This window comes from Urocitellus parryii, chromosome 7 (assembly GCF_045843805.1).
Source record: "Urocitellus parryii isolate mUroPar1 chromosome 7, mUroPar1.hap1, whole genome shotgun sequence".
In the NCBI taxonomy this organism is placed as follows: domain Eukaryota; kingdom Metazoa; phylum Chordata; class Mammalia; order Rodentia; family Sciuridae; genus Urocitellus; species Urocitellus parryii.
The window spans coordinates 81,325,542-81,351,073 of record NC_135537.1 but is presented as its reverse complement, the minus strand read 5'-3'; the positions used below and the strand labels follow the sequence as shown (position 1 = coordinate 81,351,073).

At 37.2% G+C, this 25,532-nt stretch overlaps 1 protein-coding gene and 1 pseudogene across 2 annotated transcripts in view; one reads left to right on the top strand and one right to left on the bottom strand.

Annotated features, from left to right (window-relative positions):
- Spidr (scaffold protein involved in DNA repair) overlaps nucleotides 1-25,532 on the top strand; it is a 392,656-nt gene that overhangs the window by 93,856 nt on the left and 273,268 nt on the right. The window lies entirely within an intron of this gene.
- LOC113187418 (ubiquitin-conjugating enzyme E2 D3-like) lies at nucleotides 10,957-25,142 on the bottom strand (annotated as a pseudogene).

The following is a 25,532-nucleotide window of genomic DNA, read 5'->3' as shown; positions in this document are numbered from 1 at the left end:
TAAAGACTATGAAATATTCCATTTTACCACCAACTCTCTTGAGCAGAGTTACCAAAAGCTTTTGGTAAAATGCCATATGGTAAATAATTTAGGCTTTGAACCAATGTGATCCTGCAATCTGTACACGTGGAAAAATGAGAATTCATACCCCATTTGAATCAATATATGTCAAGATCATTGTGTTGTCATGAGCAACTAATTAAAAAATAATAATAATTTAGGCTTTGAAAGCCAATGGGCAAAATTGAGGGTTTTATGCACGTACTTAAACAATAAAGAACAAACAAGTTTCATAGAAAATAATAAAATAAAATTTATATGTTGCTTTATGTAGATTCTAATTGCCAAATTTTCAGCTTGATTTTTGTATCTATGAACAAAATAACTATAAATATTTTATAAATTTATAAATTGACAAAATAATGACAAAAGATCTGTGAGTAAATATAATATCTCTTAAGCATTTATGAAGATAAGTAGATTAAGACTAAAAGGGCTAGAGGCACAGATTTGAGAGTTTGGGGTTTTTGGTTGTTACTGTCTCAGAATTGAAAAATAAAACCCCTTACAGGGAGAAGATGAGTGTGTCTTTCTAACCAATGCCATAACATTTTTTTCTTGATACTAATTATTTTGGTGCCAAATTTTTATGTTCTGTGTTTTATAATTTACTCTGGCAAGTGGAACTCTCAATGACCCCTAGTGTGCACACTTCCAGTCGCACATGGCGTGGGCGATCCTTGGGACTGAGAATAGGATGGCTCTAACTACCATGGTTAAATTCTGTTATTTGGCTTCAAGAAGGGACTTTTTCCTCTGGGCTTGACCTAATCCTTCAAGCCCTTCAATCTGGTCCAATCAGAGGCTGAGGAGGTCAGAGATTTGAATCAGGAGAAGGGTTGATATGCTGTTGCTGATTTGAAAATGGAAAAGGCAAGGATCATGACAGCATTTCAGACTTCAAGTAGACCAGTTGTTATCCAGCAAAGAAATGGGGAGCTGAGTCTGTAGCCCAGAGACCTAAATTCTGCCAGTGACAAGAATTAGCTTGGAATTGAACTTTTCTTCAAAGCCTCTGAAACTAAGCTCTACCAAAAACAATTTAATATGAGCTTTGTGGTACTCTGAGCAGAGCCCAGCTAAAATGCACTGGATTGCTAACAACAGTGAGCTGATAAGTGGGTGTTGCTTTAAGCCTCTTAAGTTTATGATAATTTATTATACAGCAATAGAAAACTTATGCAAATTTTGTGAACAACAGTTGAATGTTACAGGTCATATAGACTGTTATATAACTGCAAATACTTAAGGGAAATGCAAGCATATAAAGAAGCTAAATTGTTGGCAACTTCTCTTTCCCTTTCCCCTGGTCCTCTCCACTTCTTTCATAGCACTTAGTGTATTAGGTTTATAAACAGCCTCAGTCTTAGTATGGTAGAAGCAGCATCTATCAATTGCTTGCTATTTATTCATCAAGTACTTGTCAAATGAAGGTAGGGAAGGAATCTTAAGCTGCTCGGTGATGGAAAAAGGCAGCTAGAGGAAGAAAAGGAAGACGAAAATCATAAGAACACAGTGCTTGAAAGGGCAAATTAGGAACTGTAGGATGACAGATGTGGTACTAGTCTATACCATAGGCTGGGTAGCTTATAAACAACAGAAATTTGTTTCTCACAGTCCTGGAGATTGGGAAATCCAAGATCAGGGAACCAGCTGATTCATTATCTGATAAAGGCACATTTCCTGCTAGCTGTCTTTTTGTTATAAGAGACATGGGGCCTCTTATATCATGGCACAAATCCCATTTATAAGGGCTCCACCCCATGACCTAATCACCTTCTAAGGCCCTATTCCTGATAACATCCTATTAGGGGTTAGGATTTCAACATAAGAATGTTAGTTGGACATAAACATTCAGCTGCAGAAAATATCAGTGGTTGTTAAACAGAGTTAGCAAGAGTCAATAATTCAAAAAGATGATTTTGCTAGGAAGTTCCTACAGCTGAGTGTGGATGGTTTCAATGAAATAAGAATTTGGCAATCAGAATGAAAAGGAGATTTTGGAGCTTGTGTTTTGTTACTGAGGTCAGTGTCATGGTCATAATGTAAATAGAGAACAGCATCATGTATATACTTAACCCTTCCCTTCCATACACACATCTTTTCTGTGTAAGAAGTGGTTAACATATGATAGACTATGGCAAAGAAAGTCACATATGAGGTATTCTTATAGAAAATAATGTCAAAAGTATCTTTATTATTACCATTATTGACTATTTGTAAAGCCTATTATTGACTGTAAAATATATGTGCAATCATTCCTATTTAATGACAGAAAAGATTTGTGAGTATTTATGAGCATTAGGGAAAGAATTCTGGGCATGATTTAAAAAATAGTAGATAAGTTGCTGGAGTATGAAGTTTCTATGAAGTTCAAATGTCTGTAAATGAAAGGTTCCTCAGACATTATTATGAACATTCTATGGCTAAATGTAGCTATACTGCCAGAGAAATGATTGGTAGCATGTTCTCTGTGACTAGGATACATTTCCTGGGCATGTGAAAACATCCTTTCTGAGAAGTTAACCGTTTATGATGTAGAAACTGGAAGCTTATTTAGAGGGTGCGTTTGTATCTGAAGAGGATATTTCGGGTCATTGTAAAATGCAGAGAAACTTGGCCAGAATTGTTAGAGTGGGAAGGAGTAAGTGAATGAGAGTGCTTTTTCCCCTCTATTCCTTTTAGTTGGTATCACTGTCAGCTACTTTTCCATGAAAATTCTGTAAGGAATAGAGAATGGAAGAGGCAGTTCCTAACAGGACAGTGATTACACAACATGATTTGACTATTGTGTGCCAACTTTACCCCAAAGTGCATTGTTAAAGTTTGAATTTATAACTAATTATTACCTGAACTACTTAGTGCTTTAACTGTATTTGAGACCACAAGTAGTTTCTTCAATATTTTCTCAAGGGCTTAAGACTTAATTCTCCCTCTTGACTTCCTCTTCATCTTAGAAACTGCAATTTCCTTTGCAGAGACAACTTCCTGCTGGGTGCTATTCTCTTCAGCTACTTCTGTGTTGGGTGCCCTGTGTTTTTATCTAAAGCCATGAGTACATTGCAACATTAACCATTTCATCATGATGAGAATTGAGAAAGTCTCACAGGAAATCACAAGTTGAATGTCCCTAACACAAGCCTTGAGTTTCTCGGTTGCTGTGTCATGATAGGCAGTTGGTGTTCTGAATGGCAGTTATGAAGAGGACACTTTTGTAGAAAGGACTTCTTTTCTAGGGATGTATTTATGGGTCTAATCATCTGGGAAGTAAAATATAAGTAGAAAGAAAATATTTTCACCACAGTCTGAAAAGATCATATGATCAGTACTGTTTTCCCTTAAGTTCATGTTAAGTTCATTAATTTTCAAGTGACTTTTCTGATTTGTCTGTTTATTTTTCAAGCCCCTTACCCCTATTGTAGGAGATTCTTTTTTTTAACAGCACTGTTTCATACTTCATTCTCTTCTGTTTTCTGTACTGCAAGTCTTTTGTGCACTGCTCATCTCATTTTTTTTCTGTGCAGGAGCTTGTTTCATGATTATCTGCTGAAAAGATGGCTTTGTAGGCACAAGAATTGCTCACAAGAATGTGGTTAATTGATGAAGCAAGTAGTATCTATAAATTTGGTCTCTGGGAAGGTTTTTCTGTATGTAGTATCTAATGTAAAAGAATCTGACTCCTGCCCTTGCAAGGCAGAAGGAACCGCTTGAGTTTCCTTCTCTATCAGCTGCAGAAGTGGTGCAAAGTGTATTTCCCCTTTGTTGCTGCTCAGATAGAACAGTTGCCTCTAGGACTTCCCAACACATAAGGGAAAGGAATATTGTGAAAGAATGTTTTTCCCTGTCATTGTTATTTAGAGATCAGTTATAGAGAAGTTTTCAGTAAGTGATGTGGTCAAGATTTATTTGTTTCATACTCGATATTCTCAGAGTCAGGATACAAAAACCAAGTCAGGCTTTCATGGAGCTCACAGTCTCAAAGAACAGATAAACATGAAGATAAATAATTGTAGCACATTGAAACAGATACAAAATGTGGTGATGACCAGCTCTCCAAGGGTTAAGGCTTCATAGTAGATGACGCTAAAGCCAGTACAGGAAACTCTATAATGGTAGAACTTTGGTGGGTGCTATCTGGGTACCCACTGTAAAATTCACGCTTCATGGTAGGATGTCAAAAAGGCTTCACAGATGAAGGATGCATGAAGACATCTTCAACACTAAGGCTAGGGGTATAGCTCAATGGTAAAATGTGTACTTCTAGATATTCACATAGATCATGGGGTTAAAAGGATAAAGAATAAGGCTCAGATGGACAGACCAGAGCTCACTGGCCATTTACTCTGTACCTGGAGCAAACTGCTCGATTTTTCTAAGCCTTGGCTTCTTTTCTAATTTGGGCTGCCGTAACAAATACCCATAGACTGGGTGGCTTATAAATAATAGAACTTGATTTCTCATAGTTCTAAAGGCTGGAAGTCAGAAATCAGGGTGCCAGTGTAGTCTGTTCTGATCAGAACCGTTCTGTTGACTTCTCACATCCTCACATATCTGATGGAGGGCAAACTAGTAGTCTGATACTGGTACTGATCCCATTCATGAGGGTTCTTCCCAGATGACCTGATTACCTCCCTGAGTACCACCTCAAATACCATCCCATTGGGGATTAGATGAATTTTAGGAGGACACAAACATTCAGTCCTTAATAGTTTCTTTCTCTTTAAAATGGGTATGATAGTTCCTCTCTCATAGTGCTGTAGAAAGGATCAAAAGAAGTCATGAAAGAAACCTCTGAACCAGTAGATTACTTTTAAGTAATCTTTTAAAACCTTTTGTTGGGGGAAAACTCATAAATACTTAGCTAGGTTCTACCAGGTGAGGTAAAAATCCTCTACTTGGAACTTTCTTGGATGTATAAATCATCTTTTTGAACCTTACTACTCATGTTGTTTGCTCTCTTTCTGCAACATACTGACCACACCAGAATTCTCCCCACATGGTGGCTTCTCATTCTTCTATCCTTATTGCTATGCTTAGAGTACCTTCCTCTTCCCAACCTCTGCCTCAACTGTGAAACATTTATTCATTTGCAAGCTACCTCTTCTGGGAAGATTTCCCCATAAACTCGAGCCCTCTTCCCTGTGAACCCTCCCATGCCCATATCTACCAGAGCCCCTGAGATCTAAAATTACTAATGTGTTTGTTTTTCTGTTCCTTCTATATTGTAAATTTCTTGAGGTTTAAAAAAATAAAAACGGGGCTGGGGGTGTGGCTCAAGCGGTAGCGCGCTAGCCTGGCATGCGTGCGGCCCGGGTTCGATCCTCAGCACCACATACAAACAAAGATGTTGTGTCCGCCAAATACTAAAAAATAAATATTAAAAATATTCTCTCTCTCTCTCACTCTCTCTTTAAAAAAAAAATAAAATAAATAAAAAATAAAAATGCCTTATTTATCTTTTATCCCCAAGCTAGAACAATGCCTGGCACATAGTAAACATGTGATTAATATTTCATGAGTGGAAAAGGATAGGAAAGCTTTTCTTCTTCTTCTTCTTTTTTTTTTTTTTAAATAATTGAGGTTCAGAGAGGTTAAAAGAATTGGCCAGGTCACCCCACTGGAAGAACACAATGCCTAAAATTCTAGGCAAGGCTTGGATACTGTTCTTGTCATGAAGGAAATGAAAAAGAAGAGATAAGAGATCTCAAATTAGTCTTTAAATGCTCATTCTTTAATTCCCAAGCTTGGAATTTAGCTGTAGAAAATGGAGGTAAACATGATAATGTTCAATACACTGCTGTGGAAGTTATTCCTGAAATGAAACAATTTTTAATGAAATTAAAAATCTCTAGTTCATCATAGAAGTGGTATTTCAAGTAGTATTTCAGATAGTGCTGTGCTGCTCCTTTTAGAAATAAAGACCTAACCTTTACTTAATTGAAAAACTTAATTGTAAAATATTACATTTGTTAAAAATTTTATAACTTATCTCTGGGCTGGTGTTGTGGCTCGGCGGTAGAGCACTCGCATAGTACATTCGAGGCCCTGTGTTCAGTCCTCAGCACCACATATAAATAAATAAAATAAAGGTATTGTGTCCAACTACAAAAAAAATTAGAACTTATCTCTTCTAAATTGTTAGTCCTTATTTGAAAAGAAGTAGACCCTATTACTATGTAACTTAGAGGACATTAAACATTTCTGATTCAAGCAGTTTCACTTGATCCTGTGAAGAAAATTAGGCATATGGTAGGTAATTAATCTGACTATTGGCAATTTGAAGCAGACAAGTATTCAAAGTATTTGTAATTTCAGGGTTTAAGAAATCAGTTTCCAGAGTTTATATTCTGGTCACTGATTCAGTGAATTTTAGTAGGTTCAAAGTCAGTTCAATTTCTGTGATTTGCAAATCAAGAGGATTTTAGTGGTAGGCCAGAATTACTGTTGTTTAAAGTGTTTGTAAAACTAACATTAATATTTGATTGTCTTGATACATATTTCTGGCTATTTTCAGATATTAATGTCTAGGGGAACAAGCCTAGGAGAAATAAGTTGAAGTAAGTGCTTACCCCTGTTTTCTTTTCGTAGTCCTCTTGTCAGAACTGATAATCACCTGTTACTGTTTTGTTTTGTTCTTTTAATAAATGTTGAGCTGTTCTTGACCTGTTGGTATCTGTTGTTTTAGGTTAATTTCTTTTACTCATCCTAGGTGTGGTGTTCGTTTCTACTGAGCCATCTTTTTTTCCCCCTTGTCCATCTGGGAAATTTTTAACATAGAATTATAGACAGATTTGGAGAAAGTCAGTCAAAAGGAAATGTAGAAGTGACTGAGGATATAGCATAGCTAGAACACTTACCAACATGTACAGGGCCCTGAGTTTGATCCCAGCACTACAAAAACAAAAGAAAAATGGACTGTAGGAGGAAATAAAATAAATTTCTCTATAAGTTAAAACTGCATAATACAAACTATTTCTAATAAAACCTTATTTGCTTTATGTTTATCTTTAGTTGTCCATTTGAACATTTAAAATAAAAGCCATATCAATTCAATCAATTTGTTGCCTTGAAGTAATAACAAAAATATAAATTATCCCATTTTGGATATATTTCTAAATTGTTTGGACTTATTTATTTTTCCTTGTATGTGTAGTTTTGGAGTTCTACACATACGTGGAGGTTGACTTTTGTTTTTCTTCTTTTTTTATATTTGCCAAGAAAAAAAGAGAGTTGTTTTCACCCCAGGCCTTTTCATAATGGTTTAGTTTTAGATGTTGTCCTCATTTTTAGTTGAGTTTTGATGTTCTTATTTGCTCTGGATGACTTAGCTTTCAGTTATAACTAATCAAGGAGAGAAAGCCATTTAAAAACAGGCATTTAATTTTTACAGATGGGGCTAGGTAAGTTTGCAGCCAAGACTGGTAGACAGTTTATAGGAATGTGATTCTCGTATTTTGCTTTGTCTAGTTTAGAAGTATTAGTTTTTCTTCCTTTTTTTTTTTTAGTTAAAATAGATCAAATAGCTATAATTAAAACCCAAATAGTACTGCTTTCTTTTACAACAGGGCCTTCAATGCAATAGTTATAATTATTCCGTATTTTCAAGCTATTAGAAATTTCTTAATTTGTTCAGTTTCTTTTGAGATAGTTGTCATCAAATCAGCAATTTGTGAATGATAAACAAAGGAATTTGAATAGATTTGGGGCTCTTACAAGTATTGTTAGGTACCTAACATGGTAGAGAAGGTTTTTCAGTTTAGCTTTATGTAAATTGACTCCTAAACATTTAAGATTCATTTTAATCCTGGACTGGTGTTCCCAGAAGTTTGTCAGACTAGCAAATCATTCATCATTATGATCTAAGATAGGATTCTTTTTAAGAAAGAGGTCATTTCAAAATCTTCTTCTCTCACAGTGGCTTCTTAAAAAGGAACTTTGATTATGTTAGGCAAATTTTGAGATCTTTTTTGTTCAATACTGAATACAATTCTTGGGTAAATTAAGTGTTTTAAACTCTTTGATTTTAAGAATCAGTTGCAGGATTGGATACAAATCCTGTACAGAATTGAATAACAGAAAGATGATCTGTTACCAGGGAACTTTGAAAATGGAGAATCTTGAGGCTTTCTTAAAAAAAAAAAAATCTTGTTTGTTTAACCTAGAAAATAAAAAAAGGAAAATCACTTTGACTGAAGTTTACAAGCTATAACTAGCAGGCCAAATTTGGCCTACTACTTATCTCCTTAAATGAACTTTTGCAGGAACCCAGCCAAACTCATTACTTTATGTGTTATTTATAAGTTATTTATGATTGCTGTCGTATTAAAATGGCTGATTTGAGTGTTTGTGACACATTGTATGGCTTGAATAGCTTGAAATATTTGTTGTATGCTCCTTTATTGGAAAAGTTGTTGGCCCCTTTTTGAAATAGTGATTTGCTTTCTAGCCATATCATTTCACTTTCATGGCTTCCGCGAATTGGGATTGAGATTTCTTTTAAGTTCTAAACATAAGTTGTTTTAAAAATATATCTAGTTATAACTGATTACCAGGATTGTATAGACTAGTTTTTACATTTTATTCTACTGAAATTAAGGAAAATGTGTTAAAATAATAAAAATCACATTTAATTATATGTGTTGGGAGCCCCCAAGATAAATTTTAGTGACCTGCTAAAAGTAATCATAAGAAGTCAGAAATGGGTATGCCCATGGCTTTGGTTAATTATAGCAAAGGGTAGAGGTGCAGCAGGAGCATTCTAGAGCTTCCAAGATTCCTATTCTGGGGGAGCTGCAAAGGACATGCTTAGTTCCTATAACAATGAATTGTAGCAGCCCATACAAAGTTTTATCTTTTGGGGAAGACCTAACAGGTCAGTGCCTACTGACTGACTTGCTGTTATTGAAACTCCAGTCCTATAGAAGGAAAGTAGGTGTTTACCATAAATTATATTGCTTGCACAAACTATAATCTACACAAAGTGGTACAGAGTGGTCAAGGCTTCGTGCATGCAAAATGTTTCCATCAGAATATTCCAAGAGTTCACTTCTTAAGTACTCATCAAGGGCCAGTCACTAGAACAGTCTCTTCAAGAAATATGTTAAATTGGAACAACTCAGCCTGCTAAGTTGATGCTTTCCTGAACACTCCATCTCCAGTATCATATACTTCACAAACAAAATGTTTTTCTAGGTGAAATCACATTTCAAATATATTCTTTTAATGACTTGATTACTTTTAGTCAGCATTCTGATTTTCCCAAAAGAAATATTATATGACTTTATAAATTAAGCCCAGAATAACTTTATAGAATCATGGGTCTTCGAAATTAATAAACATAATAAAACTGATAAACATTGTTTTGTTTGAATTTAACATTTAAACCAAGTGTCCAGGACTATCTTTGTCATTTCTAGATTTTATAGGGATTGAAAGTATCTTTCAGTTTTTTCCATAGTTCATGTTCTTGCATGAATATCAAAAAGTAATCATTTTCCGTGATGACTTATCTCCATAATATTGTTTTAGCTCATTGTGGCCAATAAAATTCCCAACAGTATATTAAACATTATCTTTTAGCTATCGAAATAACGAATGAAACAAGCATTATGAGATATTACACCTTTTAAATTCCTTGATATTAAAGTCCTTGGTGTATCATCTTTATTGAATTTCAAGATTATGGAAAAGTACATAGGTCAATTTTTTCTTAGAGACAATTAATTTTGCCTTTTCTCGTGTTTGTAGCTATTAAAGCTAAATGCATGTGTGCACACACATGCACACAAATGTATATACGTATTTCCCCCTAGTTTTTGGCTCCCTTTATTTTGTAGACATAGTTGGGGATAATGTGTGTAGGATGCATGTGGATAGTGGGGATTCCCAAGATTATTCTCTTAATCGGTTATGTGACTTTGGACAACTATATACCAATCATTTAATCTTCTGTTTGTCTTATTTGCCTCCTTTCACCTCAGAGTAATCTTATAAGGATTATTTTGATACAGTTATATTATTTCAGAGATGTACTTTTATGGGCATATAAGATATGATAAGATATCTCTTACCAGAAGTCCAGTCAGGGCCTTTGGAGCTTACCTTGGATCTGGAAGGAGGTCTTGGGCCTCTGAAATGATTGTTGTTAGATTTGCTTTACAGATAAATGCTTTGGGCTCTTGTTGGCTCAACTTAATTGTACATAAATAGCCATATGTCCATCTCTGAAGATCAGAATCTATATTTTATCAATCTTTATTATTCTTTTGATGTTCCACATTGAGCCTTTCTATTTTCACGGTTTTCTAAACCCAAGGCAAACAAGAAGGTTTTTCACTTTGGCAGTCAGAAAAGCTGTTAGGAGTAGAAGTAGGGCATCATAGTAGTGAGACAGCAAGCAGCCTTGTAGATAGAAGGAAAGAAAATCCATGTGGCATGTGTAGAACTACATTGCCTCAAAGTCAAAAGCAGTAGTCCTCTACAAGAATAACTGTGAGCTTTCAAGATAATATTCAAGTGTATTCAGCATGTGCTATTTAAGAAGATAGAAGAAATGATGGAAACCTTTATTTCCAAAGGATCTTTTTTATTCAAATGATTAAAATATGAACATTTTTAGAAGATTCTGAACCACAAAATGCTTAGTGAAAAATTCGTTAATTTTGATGAGTTTAGAAAGACCAAGTATTACAGGACTTCTCCTAGAGGTCTCAGTACACACAAGCCTATTATCAGTTCCTGAGAAACTTTACTATATAGAAATCTGTCTAACTTTATTCAGATGAGTTTATTCAAATGGATATGACTGAGTTTATTCAAACTGATTTGCTCCTTTTTTTTTAAACCATAACTTCAAGTTTATACCATAATGCAGGTTATTCTGACTTTAAGGTAGCATCAAATGGCATACTTCTAAGTCCATTCCTGAGATAGTCTGTCGTATTTATCTTGTCTATCTTATAGATTCATGCAATCTCTGGCATTAGATATTCATCTGAATTTGGATCACATAGCAGTGAACAAATAGATAAAACAACTTCAGAAATAGTTAAAGTGGGAGACCATTGTGATCATAGAATATTGAGACAAATGTTGCCATTGCTATTAATTTTTGGATGATAAATTCTTTTTTTTTAAACTTACAGATCGTTTATTTCTGGAACTTTCCACCAATATTTTCAGCCCACAATTGAACATGGGTAGTGGATACTATGGAAAGTAAACCTCAGATTGGATGGAGTTACTGTATTTTGATTTGTATATTTACAAGAATGAAAGAATTGTGCATCTTTTTCTGTGAAAACTTCATCATATATCTTGCGAATATTTCTGTTCAGTAGTTTCTCTAATTTTTCTTGACTAGTATGAAGACATAGGGAGTTATGCCTGTTACTATGTCATATGTCTATATCTATATTATATATATTTGGCCTATTGTCAATGCTATCTGTATTTTTTCTCTTTTTTTAATTTAATGTAATTTGTTATATATGACAGCAGAATGCATTTCAATTCATATTTCACATACATAGCAGTTTTTCATGTCTCTGATAGTACACATGTAGAGTCACACACTATTCATGTCTTCATATCTGTACTTAGAGTAATGATGTCCATCTCATTCCACTGCCTTTCCTAACCCCATGCCCCCTCTCTTCACCTCCCCCTCTTTGTCCTATCTAGAGTTCATCTATTCCTCCCATGCTGTCTCTACAATCCCCATTATGAATCAGCATCTTTATATTCAGCATTTGGTTTTTTGGGATTGAATTACTTCACTTAGCATTTTATTCTCTAACTCTATCCATTTACCTGTAAATGCCATGATTTTGTTCTCCTTTAATGCTGAGTAATATTCCATTGTGTCTGTATTCCACAGTTTCTTTATCCACTCATCTATTGAAGGGCAACTGGGTTGGTTCCACAGTTTAGCTATTGTAAATTGTGCTGCTATAAACATTGATGTGGCTGTGTCCCTGTAGTATGCTGTTTTTAAGTCCTTTGGGTATAAACCGAGGATAGGTGAGTCAAAAGGTGGTTCCATTCCCAGTTTTCCATGGAATCTCCATACTGCTTTCCAAATTGGCTGCACCAATTTGCAGTCCCACGAGCAGTGTATGAGTGTGCCTTTTCCCCACATCCTCACCAAAACTTATTGCTGTTTCTATTCTTGATAGCTGCCATTCTGACTGGAGTAAGTTTTGATTTGCATTTCTCTAATTGCTGGAGATGTTGAACATTTTTTTATAAATCTGTTGATTGATTGTATATCTTCTCGTGAGAAGTGTCTTTTCAGTTCCTTGGCCCATTTGTTGATTTTTTTTGTGTGTGTTAAGATTTTTTAATTCTTTATATATCCTAGAGATTAGTGAATGTGGTACAAATTTGCTCCCATTCTGTAGTTTCTATATTCACCTTACTCATTGTTTCTTTTGCTGAGAAGAAGCTTTATAGTTGGAATCCATCCCATTTATTGATTTTTTTATTTTAATTCTTGCTCTACATGAGTCTTGTTAAGGAAGTTGGGGCCTAACCCAACATGATGGAAATTTGGGCCTACTTTTTCTACCATTAGGTGCAGAGTCTCTGGTTTAATTCCTAGGTCCTAGATCCACTTTGTGTTGAGTTTTATGCATAGTGAAAGATAGGGGCTTAATTTCATTTTGCTGCATATGGATTTCCAGTTTTCCCAGCACCACTTGTTGAAGAGGCTATCTTTTCTCTAATATATGTTTTTGGTGCCTTTGTCTAATAAAAGATAACTGTAATTATGAGGGTTAGTCTTTGTATCCTCTATTCTATACCATTAGTCTACAAGCCTATTTTGATGCCAATTTCATACTGTTTTTATTACTGTTGCTCTGTAGTGTAGTTTAAAGTCTTATATAGTGATGCCATCTGCTTTATTCTTCTTGCTAAGGAATGCTTTAGCTCTTCTGGGTCTCTTATTTTCCCAGATGAATTTCATGACTGCATTTTCTATTTCTATGAGAAATATCATTGGGATTTTGATTGGAATTGCATTGAATCTGAATCGTGTTTTTGGTAGTATGATTACTTTGATAATATTAATTCTGCCTATCGAAGAACAAGGGAGATCTTTTCATCTTCTAAATTCTTCTTTAATTTCTTTCTTTAGTGTTCTGTAGTTTTCAATGTAGAGTTCTTTTACTTCTTTAATTTGGTTGATTTCACCTTTTTGTTTGGCTTTGATTCCCAAGTGTTTGATTTTCTTTGAGGGTATTATAAATGGAATAGTTTTCCTCGTTTCCCTCTCAGAGGATTTGTTACTGATATATGGAAATGCCTCTGACTTATGGATGTTGATTTTGTATGTGGCTACTTTGCTGAATTCATTTACTTGTTCTAGAAGTTTTCTGGGGGAATTTTTTGGGTCTCCTAGATATAAAATCATATTGTTGGCAAATAGTGCTTATTTGAGTTCTTCTTTTCCTATCTGTATCCCTTTAATTTCTTTTGTCTGTGTAATTGCTCTGCCTGGTGTTTCAAGAACTATGTTAAATAGAAGTTGTGACAGAGGGCATCCCTTGTCTTGTTCCCATTTTTTTTTTTTTAGAGGGAATGCTTTCAGTTTTTCTTCATTGATGTTGGTCTTGGGCTTAGCATAGATTGCTTTTACAGTGCTGAGATATGTTCCTGTTATCCCTAGTTTTTCTATTGTTTTGAATATGAGGGGGTGCTGTATTTTGTCAAATGCTTTTTTTTTGCATCTATTGAGATGATCATATGATTCAAGTCTATTAGTGTGACGAAGTACATTTATTGATTTCTGTATGTTGAACCAACCTTGCATACCTGGGATGAACCCCACTTTGGTGCACTATCTTTTTGATATGTTTTTGTATGCAATTATATTGAGAATTTTTGCCTCTATGTTCATTCGAGATATTGGTCTGAAGTTTTCTTTTTTTGATGTGTCTTGGCCTGGTTTTGGAATAAGGTTGATATTGTTCTCATAAAATGAGATTGGAAGTGCTCCCTCTTTTTTCTATTTCACGAAATAATTTGAAAAGTATTGGTATTAGTTTTTCTTTAAAGGTCTTATACAACTTAGCTGTGTATCCATCCAGTCCTGGGCTTTTCTTCTTTGGTAGGCTTCTGATGGTGTCTTCTTTTTCATTGCTTGAAATTGATCTGTTAAAATTGTGTACATCATCCTGATTCAGTTGGGGCACATCATATAAAAGTAGAAATTTGTCATGCCTCTGAAATTTTCTATTTTATTGGAGTACAGATTTTCAAAATAATTTCTAATTATCTTCTGTATTTTTGTAGTGTAGTGTCGTGTCCTTTTTATCACATATGTTAGTAATTTGAATTTTCTCTCTTCTTTTTGTTAGCATGGCTAAAGTTTGTCAATTTTATTTATTTTTTCAAAGAACCAACTGTTTTGTCAATTTTATCAATTGTTTCTTTTTTTTTCAATTTCATTGATTTCAGCTCTCATTTTAATTATTTCCTGTCTTCACCTGCTTTTGGTGTTGATTCGTTCTTCTTTTTCTAGGGCTTTGAGATGTAATATTAGGTCACTATTTGTTGACTTTTTCTTCTTTTAAGGAATGAACTCCATGCAATGAATTTTCCTCTTAGTACTGCCTTAATAGTGTCCCAGAGACATGTTGTACCAGTGTTCTCATTTACCTCTTAGAATTTTTAAATTTCCTCTTTGATATCTTTTGCAAACCATTGGTCATTCAATGCCATATCATTTAGTCTTCAGGTGTTGGAGTAGCTTTTATTCATTATTTTATCATTGATTCTAATTTTATTCCATTATGATCTGATAGAATGCAGGTTTGTAACTCTACATTTTTGTATTTGCTAAGAGTTGCTTTGTGGCATAATATATGGTCTATTTTAGAAAAGGATCTATATTTTACTGAGAAGAAAGTGTATTCGCTCGTTGATGGATGAAATAGTCTCTCTCTCTCTCTCTCTCTCTCTCTCTATATATATATATATATATCAGTTAAGTCTGTTATTGATTGTATTATTGAGTCCTATAATTTCTTTGTTTAGCTTTTGTTTAGAAGTTCTCTCCAGTGGTGAAAGATGTGTTAAAGTCACCCAAAATTATTGTGTTGTGGTCTGTTTGACTTCTGATCTTGAGAAGAGTTTGTTTGATGAACATAGACACCTCATTGTTTGGGGCATATATATTTATAATTGTTAAGTCTTGTTGGTTTCCTTGCGCAGTATGAAATGTCCTTCTTTATCCCTTTTGATTAACTTGGCTTGAAGTCTACTTTATTTGCTATGAGGATGGAAACCCCTGCTTGTTTCACAGACCACATGAGTGTGTGATTTTTCCCATGCTTTCACCTTCTGTCTCTGGATATCTTTTCCTTTGTGTCTCCTGGAGGCAGCATATTATTGGGTCTTTTCTTTATCCAGTCTGCCAGTTTATGTCTTTTGATTGGTGAGCTTAGGCCATTAACATTTGGAGTTATTATTGAGACATGATTTCTATTCCCAGCCATTTTTGTTTATTTTTGGTATTTAACTTGACTTGGTTTCTCCTATGATTAGTTTTTCCTTTAGTGTAATACCTCCCTCTGCTAATTTTCATTGTTGTTTTTCATTTTCTTCTCATGGAATATTTTGCTGAGGATGTTCTGTAGTGCAGGTTTTCTAGTTGTAAACTCTTTTAGCTTTTGTTTATCATAGAAACATTTTATTTCATCTTCAAATCTAAAGCTTAATTTTGCTGGATGTAAGATTCTTGGTTGTCTCCATTTTCTTTCAGGGCTTGATATATGTTGTTCCAGGATCTTCTAGCTTTCAGGATCTGGGTTAAAAAGTCTGCAGATATCCTAATTGGTTTTCCCCTATATTTAATCTCATTTTTTTTTCTTGTGGACTTTAAAATTCTCTCCTTATTTTGTATGCTAGGTATTTTTATTATAATGTACCTTAGTGTGTATCTGTTCTGGTTTTGTACATGTGGTGTCCTATAAGCCTCTTACATTTGATTTTCCCAATTTTTTGATATTAGTTCATTGACTACATTGTTCATTCCTTTGGTTTGGAACTCAATGCTGTCCTCTATCCCAATAACTCTTTTTTTTTCTTTTTTTATTGGTTGTTCAAAACATTACATAGTTCTTGATATATCATATTTCACACTTTGGTTCAAGTGGGTTATGAACTCCCATTTTTACCCCGTATACAGATTGCAGAATCACATCAGTTACACTTCCATTGATTTACATATTGCCATACTCATGTCTGTTGTATTCTGCTACCTTTCCTATCCTCTACTATCCCCCCTCCCCTCCCCTCTTCTCTCTCTACCCCCTCTACTGTAATGCATTTCTCCCCCTTGTATTATTTTTCCCTTTCCCCTCACTTCCTCTTGTATGTAATTTTGTATAACCCTGAGGGTCTCCTTCCATTTCCATGCAATTTCCCTTCTCTCTCCCTTTCCCTCCCACCTCTCATCCCTGTTTAATGTTAGTCTTCTTCTCATGCTCTTCTTCCCTACTCTGTTCTTAGTTACTCTCCTTATATCAAAGAAGATATTTGGCATTTGTTTTTTAGGGATTGGCTAGCTTCACTTAGCATAATCTGCTCTAATGCCATCCATTTCCCTCCAAATTCTATGATTATGTCATTTTTTAATGCAGAGTAATACTCCATTGTGTATAAATGCCACAGTTTTTTATTATCCATTTGTCTATTGAAGGGCATCTAGGTTGCTTCCACAGTCTTGCTATTGTGAATTGTGCTGCTATGAACATCGATGTAGCAGTGTCCCTGTAGCATGCTCTTTTTAGGTCTTTAGGGAATAGACCCAGAAGGGGAATAGCTGAGTCAAATGGTGGTTCCATTCCCAGCTTTCCAAGAAATCTCCATACTGCTTTCCAAATTGGGTGCACCAATTTGCAGTCCCACCAACAATGTACAAGTGTACCCTTATCCCCACATCCTTGCCAGCACTTGTTGTTGTTTGACTTCATAGTGGCTGCCAATCTTACTGGAGTGAGATGGTATCTTAGAGTGGTTTTGATTTGCATTTCTCTGACTGCTAGAGATGGTGAGCATTTTTTCATGTACTTGTTGATTGATTGTATGTCCTCCTCTGTGAAGTGTCTGTTCAGGTCCTTGGCCCATTTGTTGATTGGGTTATTTATTATCTTATTGTCTAATTTTTTGAGTTCTTTATATACTCTGGATATTAGGGCTCTATCTGAAGTGTGAGGAGTAAAGATTTGTTCCCATGATGTAGGCTCCCTATTTACCTCTCTTATTCTGTTGCTGAGAAAAAACTTTTTAGTTTGAGTAAGTCCCATTTGTTGATTCTAGATATTAACTCTTGTGCTATGGGTGTCCTATTGAGGAATTTGGAGCCCGACCCCACAGTATGTAGGTCGTAGCCAACTTTTTCTTCTATCAGATGCCGTGGCTCTGATTTGATATCAAGCTCCTTGATCCATTTTGAGTTAACTTTTGTGCATGGCGAGAGAAAGGGATTCAGTATCATTTTGTTGCATATGGATTTCCAGTTTTCCCAGCACCATTTGTTGAAGATGCTATCCTTCTTCCATTGCATGCTTTTAGCCCCTTTATCAAATATAAGATACTTTTGCTCTGTAGTATAGTTTGAAGTCTGGTATTGCTATACCACCTGATTCACACTTCCTGATTAGCATTGTTTTTGCTATTATGGGTCTTTTATTTTTCCATATGAATTTCATGATTGCTTTCTCTATTTCTACAAGAAATGTGGTTGGGATTTTGATTGGCATTGCATTAAACCTATAGAGAACTTTTGGTAATATCACCATTTTGATGATGTTAGTTCTGCCTATCCATGAACAGGGTATATTTTTCCATCTTCTAAGATCTTCTTCTATTTCTCTCTTTAGGGTTCTGTAGTTTTCATTGTATAAGTCTTTCACCTCTTTTGTTAGGTTGATTCCCAAGTATTTTATTATTTTGGAGGATATTGTGAATGGAGTGGTTGTCCTCATTTCCATTTCAGAGGATTTGTCACTGATATACAGGGATGCCTTTGATTTATGCGTGTTGATTTTATATCCTGCCACTTTCCTGAATTCATTTATTAGCTCTAATAGTTTCTTTGTAGACCCTTTTGAGTCTGCTAGGTATAGAATCATGTCATCTGCAAATAGTGATAATTTAAGTTCTTCTTTTCCTATTTTTATACCTTTAATTTCTTTTGTCTGTCTAATTGCTCTGGCCAGTGTTTCAAGAACTATGTTGAGGGGCTGGGGATGTGGCTCAAGCGGTAGCGCGCTCGCCTGGCATGCGTGCGGCCCGGGTTCGATCCTCAGCACCACATACCAACAAAGATGTTGTGTCCACTGAGAACTAAAAAATAAATATTAAAAATTCTCTCTCTCTCTCCTCTCTCACTCTCTAAAAAAAAAAAAAAAAAAAAAAAGAACTATGTTGAACAGAAGTGGTGAGAGAGGGCATCCCTGTCTTGTTCCAGATTTTAGAGGGAATGCCTTCAATTTTTCTCCATTCATAATGATGCTAGCCTGAGGCTTCGCATAGATTGCTTTTACAATGTCAAGGTAAGTTCCTGTTATCCCTAGTTTTTCGAGAGTTTTGAACATAAAGGGATGCTGTTCTTTGTCGAATGCTTTTTCCGCATCTATCGAGATGATCATATGGTTCTTATTTTTAAGTCTCTTGATGTGGTGAATAACATTTATTGATTTCCGTATATTGAACCAGCCTTGCATCCCAGGGATGAATCCTACTTGATCATCGTGCACAATTTTTTTGATACGTTTTTGTATCCGATTCGCCAGAATTTTATTGAGGATTTTTGCATCTAGGTTCATTAGAGGTATAGGTCTGTAGTTTTCTTTCTTTGAAGTGTCTTTGTCTGGTTTAGGAATCAGGGTGATGTTGGCCTCGTAGAATGAATTTGGAAGTTCTCCCTCTTTTTCTATTTCCTGAAATAGCTTGAAAAGTATTGGTATTAATTCCTCTTTAAAGGTTTTGTAAAACTCTGCTGTATACCCATCCGGTCCTGAGCTTTTCTTAGTAGGTAATCTTTTGATGGTTTCTTCTATTTCCTCAATTGATATTGGTCTGTTTAGTTTGTCTATATCCTCCTGACTCAATCTGGGCAGATCATATGGCTTAAGAAATTTATCGATGCCTTCACTATCTTCTATTTTATTGGAGTATAAGGATTCAAAATAATTTCTGATTATCTTCTGTATCTCTGAAGTGTCTGTTCTGATATTGCCTTTTTCATCCTGTATGCTAGTAATTTGAGTTCTCTCTCTTCTTCTCTTCGTTAGCATGGCTAAGGGTCTGTCGATCTTATTTATTTTTTCAAAGAACCAACTTTTAGTTTTATCAATTTTTTCAATCGTGTCTTTTGTTTCGATTTCATTAATTTCAGCTCTGATTTTAATTATTTCTTGCCTTCTACTTCTTTTGATGTTGTTTTGCTCTTCTTTTTCTAGATTTTTGAGATGAAATATGAGATCATTTATTTGTTAGTTTTTTCTTTTTTTAAGGAATTAACTCCAAGCAATGAATTTTCCTCTTAGAACTGCTTTCTATGTGTCCCATAGATTCCGATATGTTGTGTCTGTGTTTTCATTTATCTCTAAGAATTTTTTAATTTCCTCCTTGATGTCTTCTATAACCCACTGATCATTTAGTAACCTATTGTTCATTCTCCAAGTGATGCATGATTTTTCCTTCCTTCTTTTATCATTGATTTTCAGTTTCATTCCATTATTATCAGATAAGACGCATGGTATTATCTCTACTCCTTTATATTGTCTAAGAGTTGCCCTGTGACATAATATATGATCTATTTTTGAGAAGGATCCATGTGCTGCTGAGAAAAAAGTGTAACTGCTTGATGTTGGGTGGTATATTCTATATATGTCAATTAAGTCTAGCTTATTAATTTTGTTATTGAGTTCTATAGTTTCCTTATTCAACTTTTGTTTGGAAGATCTGTCTCGTGGTGAGAAAGGTGTGTTGAAGTCTCCCATGATTTTTGTATGGTGGTCTATTAGACTCTTGAACTTGAGAAGAGTTTGTTTGATGAACATAGCTGCACCATTGTTTGGGGCATATACATTTATGATTGTTATGTCTTTTTAGTGTATGGTTCCCTTGAGCAGTATGTAGTGTCCCTCTTTATCCCTTTTGATTAACTTTGGCTTGAAATCTATTTTATTTGATATGAGTATGGACACTCCTGCTTGTTTCCTCAGTCCATATGAGTGATATGATTTTTCCCAACCTTTCACCTTCAGTCTATGTATGTCTTTTCCTATCAAATGCGTCTCCTGTAGGCAGCATATTGTTGGGTCATGTTTTTTGATCTATTCTACTAGCCTATGTCTCTTAATTGGTGAGTTTAAGCCATTAACATTTAGGGTTATTTTTGAGATGTGGGTTGTTCTTCCAGCCATATTTGTTTATTTATGTTACTGAACATGGTTTGTTTTCCTCTTTGATTATTTTCCCCCCTTTACTGTCCTACCTCCCACTGTTGGTTTTCATTGTTATTTTCCATTTCCTCTTCCTGTAATGTTTTGCCGAGGATTTTTTGGAGAGATGGTTTTCTAGCTGCAAATTCTTTTAACTTTTGTTTATCGTGGAAGTTTTTATTTCATCTTCCATCCTGAAGCTTAATTTTGCTGGATACACAATTCTTGGTTGGAACCCATTTTCTTTCAGTGTTTGAAAGATGTTGTTCCAGGATCTTCTAGCTTTCAAAGTCTGTGTTGAGAGATCAGCTGTTATCCTGATTGGTTTACCCCTAAATGTAATCTGCTTCCTTTCTCTTGTAGCTTTTAAAATTCTCTCCTTATTTTGTATGTTGGGCATCTTCATTATAATGTGTCTAGGTGTGGATCTCTTATGATTTTGCACATTCAGCGTCCTGTAGGCTTCTAGGATTTGGGATTCTGTCTCGTTCTTCAAGTCTGGGAAGTTTTCTCGAATTATTTCATTGAATAGATTGCTCATTCCTTTGGATTGGACCTCTATACCTTCCTGTATCCCAATGACTCTTAAGTTTGGTCTCTTTATGTTTTCCCATATTTCTTGGATGTTCTGCTCATGGTTTCTAAACAGTCTTGCTGAGCTGTCTATGTTCTTTTCAAGTTGAAATACTTTGTCTTCATTGTCTGATGTTTTATCTTCTAAGTGTTCTACTCTGCTGGTAGTTTTCTCAATTGAGTTTTTAAGTTGGTTTATTGCTTCCTGCATTTCTAGGATTTCTGTTTGTTTTTTATAACCTCTATCTCCCTGTATAGTTGATCTTTTGCTTCCTGGATTTTTTAATGTAATTCATTGTTGAAGTGATCTTTCATTGTCTGATTTTGCTGTCTAATGTCTTCCTTGAGACTCCAGATCATCTGAAACATGTATATCCTGAATTCTTTATCTGACATTCCATCTGCTGCAGATATTACCTCTTCTAATGTTGCGTTGACCTGCATTGCTTGTGGTCCTTTCTTTCCTTGTCTTTTCATACTGTTCGCGTTTCTTTCTGCTTGCTGAAACTGTTGTGTTATTGAATTTTCCCCCTATATATTTGTATTACTCTTGTATAGTTGCAAAGTCTCCCGCACAGGCGCAGGCAGGGGCTCTGCTCCTCCTCCAATTGGGGCAATGTGCCTACCACACCGGCAGGCTGCTGGGCCTGTTCTCCCGGTTGGTAGCAGGTGCGCCTACCTTGCAGCGCGGGCGGCGGCTCTGCCCCTCTGCGGGCCGCTGTGCCTGTCCTGTCCGTGGTCGCAGTTCCGCCTTCTTTGCAGGCGCGGGCAGCAGCTCTGCCCCTCTGAAGGCCGCTGGGCCTGTTGTGCCGGTGGGTTGCAGGTCCACCTACTTTGCAGGCGCGGGAGGCGGCTCTGCCCTTCTGCAGGCCACTGGGACTGTTCTGTTGGTGGGTCGCAAGTCCGCCTACCTTGCAGGCAAGTGGGGCGGCTCTGCCCCTCTGCGGGTTCTTGGGCCTATTCTGCTGGTGGGTCGCAGGTCTGCCTACCTTGCAGGCGTGGTTGGCAGCTCTGTCCCTCCACGGGCCACTGGGCCTGTTCTGTTGGTGGTCACAGTTCCGCCTACCTTGCAGGCGCAGGGGGAGGGGGCGGCTCTGCCCCTCAGCAGGCCGCTGAGCCTATTCTGCACGTGGGTCGCAGGTCCGCCTAACTTGCAGGCGTGGTTGGCAGCTCTGCCCCTCCGTGGGTCACTGGGCCTGTTCTGTTGATGGTCACAGTTCTGCCTACTTTGGTGGCGCGGGGGGAGGGGGCAGCTCTGCCTCTCAGCAGGCCGCTGGGCCTGTTTTGCTGGTGGGTCGCAGGTCCGCCTACCTTGCATGCGCGTGGGGCGGCTCTACCACTCCACAGGTTGCTGGGCCTACTCTGCTGGTGGGTCGCAGGTCCGCCTACTTTGCAGGCGTGGTTGGCAGCTCTGCCCCTCTGCAGGCCACTGAGCCTGTTCTGTTGGTGGTCACAGTTCCGCCTACCTTGCTGGCACGGGGGAGGGGGCAGCTCTGCCCCTCAGCAGGCCGCTGGGCCTGTTTTGCTAGTGGGTCGCAGGTCCCAATAACTCTTAAATTTGGTCTTTTTATGCCATTCCATATTTCTTGAATGTTCTGCGTGTGATTTCTTAATATTTTCACTGTGTGGTCTACATTCTTTTCAAGATTATTTTTTGTCTTCATTGTCTGAGGTTCTGTCTTCCAAGTGGTCTAATCTGTTGGTGATGCTTTCAATTGAGCTTTTAATTTGGTTTATTGCTTCTTTCATTTCAAGAATTTCTGTTTGGTTTTTTTCCCAGAACCTCCATTTCCTTATTTTCCAGAACCTCCATTTCATTATTGAAGTAATCTTTTGCTTATGTAGCTGTTTATCAAAATGATTTTTTGTTGCCTGTATTTGCTCTCTTATATCATCTTTAATTCACAGAACATTTTAATTATCTACATTCTGAACGCCTTTTCTGTTCTTTCTTCTGCTGTACTGAGCATGGACTCTAATAATGTTGCATCTTGATTTGTTTGGGGAACTTTCTTCCCTTGTTCTTTCATGTTGTTCATGTGTTTTTTAGCACTGCAGATCCGAGGCATTTCTATGTTTACCCTATATGTATATAGTGCCCCTGCAGGGTTCCAATACCTCTCCTTTGAGGGGAAGAACAATGTTAGCAGATCCCAATACAAAGAATATACAACCTTAGACCAAATAGTTGCTATTACATTTTGGTCACAATATACAGAAATAGTCAGTTGAATTATTATCTACAATATAAACAGTGGGTTTGCAAAAGGGTATACGGTTTCTGATGGTGGACAAAGAACTGGGAATGAGGTGTAGGATGAGATGTTAAACGGGTAGGAGGTGATGCTATAGAGTGATTAGATCTTAGGAAGTGTGAAAGACGAATCTAAAGAAATTGGTTAGTAGCAGGGGAAGAGAGAGGAAGTGATTTGGGGTTGACAAGTAAGTGGAAAGACAGTAGAGTACATAAAACAAACACACATAAATTTAAGAAACATAAAAAATGTAAAAATAGGAAAAAAGAAAGTATACAACATGACTGTAATGTACAATTCAGACATCCCAGTCCTCAGTATCGTAATTCATGTTAAATACCTGGTTTCACATATGTTGGGGATGTGAGGAAAGGAGAATAGAGAGGGAGAAAAACAAAACAAAACAAAACAAAAACCTCCAATGAAGAAAGAATTGTTTTGGATGGAGATGAGTGTCTTTCCTGCTTCCCTTCTCATCCAGTAGGTGGGGTTGTCAGTTGTTTGCTGGTATCTCTACCCTCAGGATACTGAATGTTACCAGGGTGGGAGGGTTGGTCTTGGTTGCAGGGCACCTGGAAGTGGGGTATGGTCTCCACCAGTCCCCGATGGGAGACTGCAGACACCCAAGGATCTCCTTTGGGGCCCACTTGTGTGATGTGGGCACCTGGTCTTATCTCCTTATCACCTGTAGACCTCACAGTTTCCTGGTCTCTAAATTAGTCTCTAAACTATCTCACTCACCCTCTCCCTTTCTACCTCCTAATTGAATTGGGGACCTTTCTCTCTGGAGATCTTGTGCGTTGCACTCTGGAGGCTGCGCACCTGTCTTGGAGTGCTCTTTTGTATTGGGCAGTCACTATGCCGGGTTAGTGGCTGTTGGAAAAAGGGGGAAGTTGAGTATTTTAGGTATCTGCCCAGCTGATGTTCCAAACTGGAAGTTGCCCCAACGAAAAATGGTGACGAAGGTGACCCAAGATAGAGGCGGCTGCTTTCAGCGATGGGGAGTAGGATGGGGGCAGAGGGTTCAGCGATGGCGTTGGGTGTTCAGAGAAGCATCTCTGTGGCATGCAGTGTTGTGGCTGTCAGCTGTCTTCAGAGCCTGTGCGATGTCTCCAAGTGCAGGCAGGCTACCAAGTGTAGGGGACTATGGCAGTGGCTGAAGAGTCCCAAGATGGAGGCAACAGGGGGAGCTCCATGTTGGTAGATGGGAGTCCACTCGGGAGTGGTGGCCTGAATTCCTGCTCATGGGTGACGGCTGGGTGTCCTGCATGGGATTGGTGTCTAGGATTCCTGTGCAGGTGAACAACTAAGAGTCCTATGTGGGTGCTGATGCCTGGTAGTCCCACCTGGCCACTCTGGGGCCCTGCATGGGTGAGTAGTTGGGGGTCCTGTTCTGACTCTGAGGCCTAGAGCCCTGCACCGGCATGGTGGCCATGATTCCTGTGTGGGAACAGCTCTTGGGGGTCCTCTGTCACTCCCAGTGAAGTAGTATTCCCACTACTTGAATCATAGGTCACGAAGTGACACAGAATGCTGCCTTCCTGTAGCCCGCCATGTTGGATCAGCCTCTGGATGATAAATTCTTGTTGTAAATGCAACCTTAGGTGATTTGAAGGGATAGTCTATAGGAAAATGAATTATCAAAAAGAACATACCACCTTGATATTAAGTCATTAAGTCCCATAATTGTGTCTTGCCAATGAAACATATCATCCCCAAGTGGACCTGCAGACTATTGTGCTGGAAGGTCATTGGCCAAATCACTAAGTTCCATATTAATCTGTTTCAGCTCCATAGTCTGCTTTTCGTCTGGCTTCTTACTATCTCGGTGTGTGCTCAAAGGTCCTGCCAAAACTCTCAATTATCCAGGCAGTAAGGAAAGATTATCTCTTGTCTCACACTGGCTGTGCCAGATACAGGCAGAAAGGAGCTAGGGCTTCCCTCAAGCTGTGTCCTCAGACTCTGTCCCCACTCCCCATTTGCTCTTAATAATGTTAACTTGGCTGGTGTGTGGAGGAGTACCCCTAGGACCCACAGGCTGTATACTAGCTTTCACTGATTTTGTTTTTGTTATAAGCTTTGTTTTCTCAAGGTACCTACCTGGCTTCATACCTCCAGAGGCTTCTACGTTTTCAGGGATCCTCTTTCTATTCTTCCATTTTCCCCCCTTCTTCAGTCCTTTATT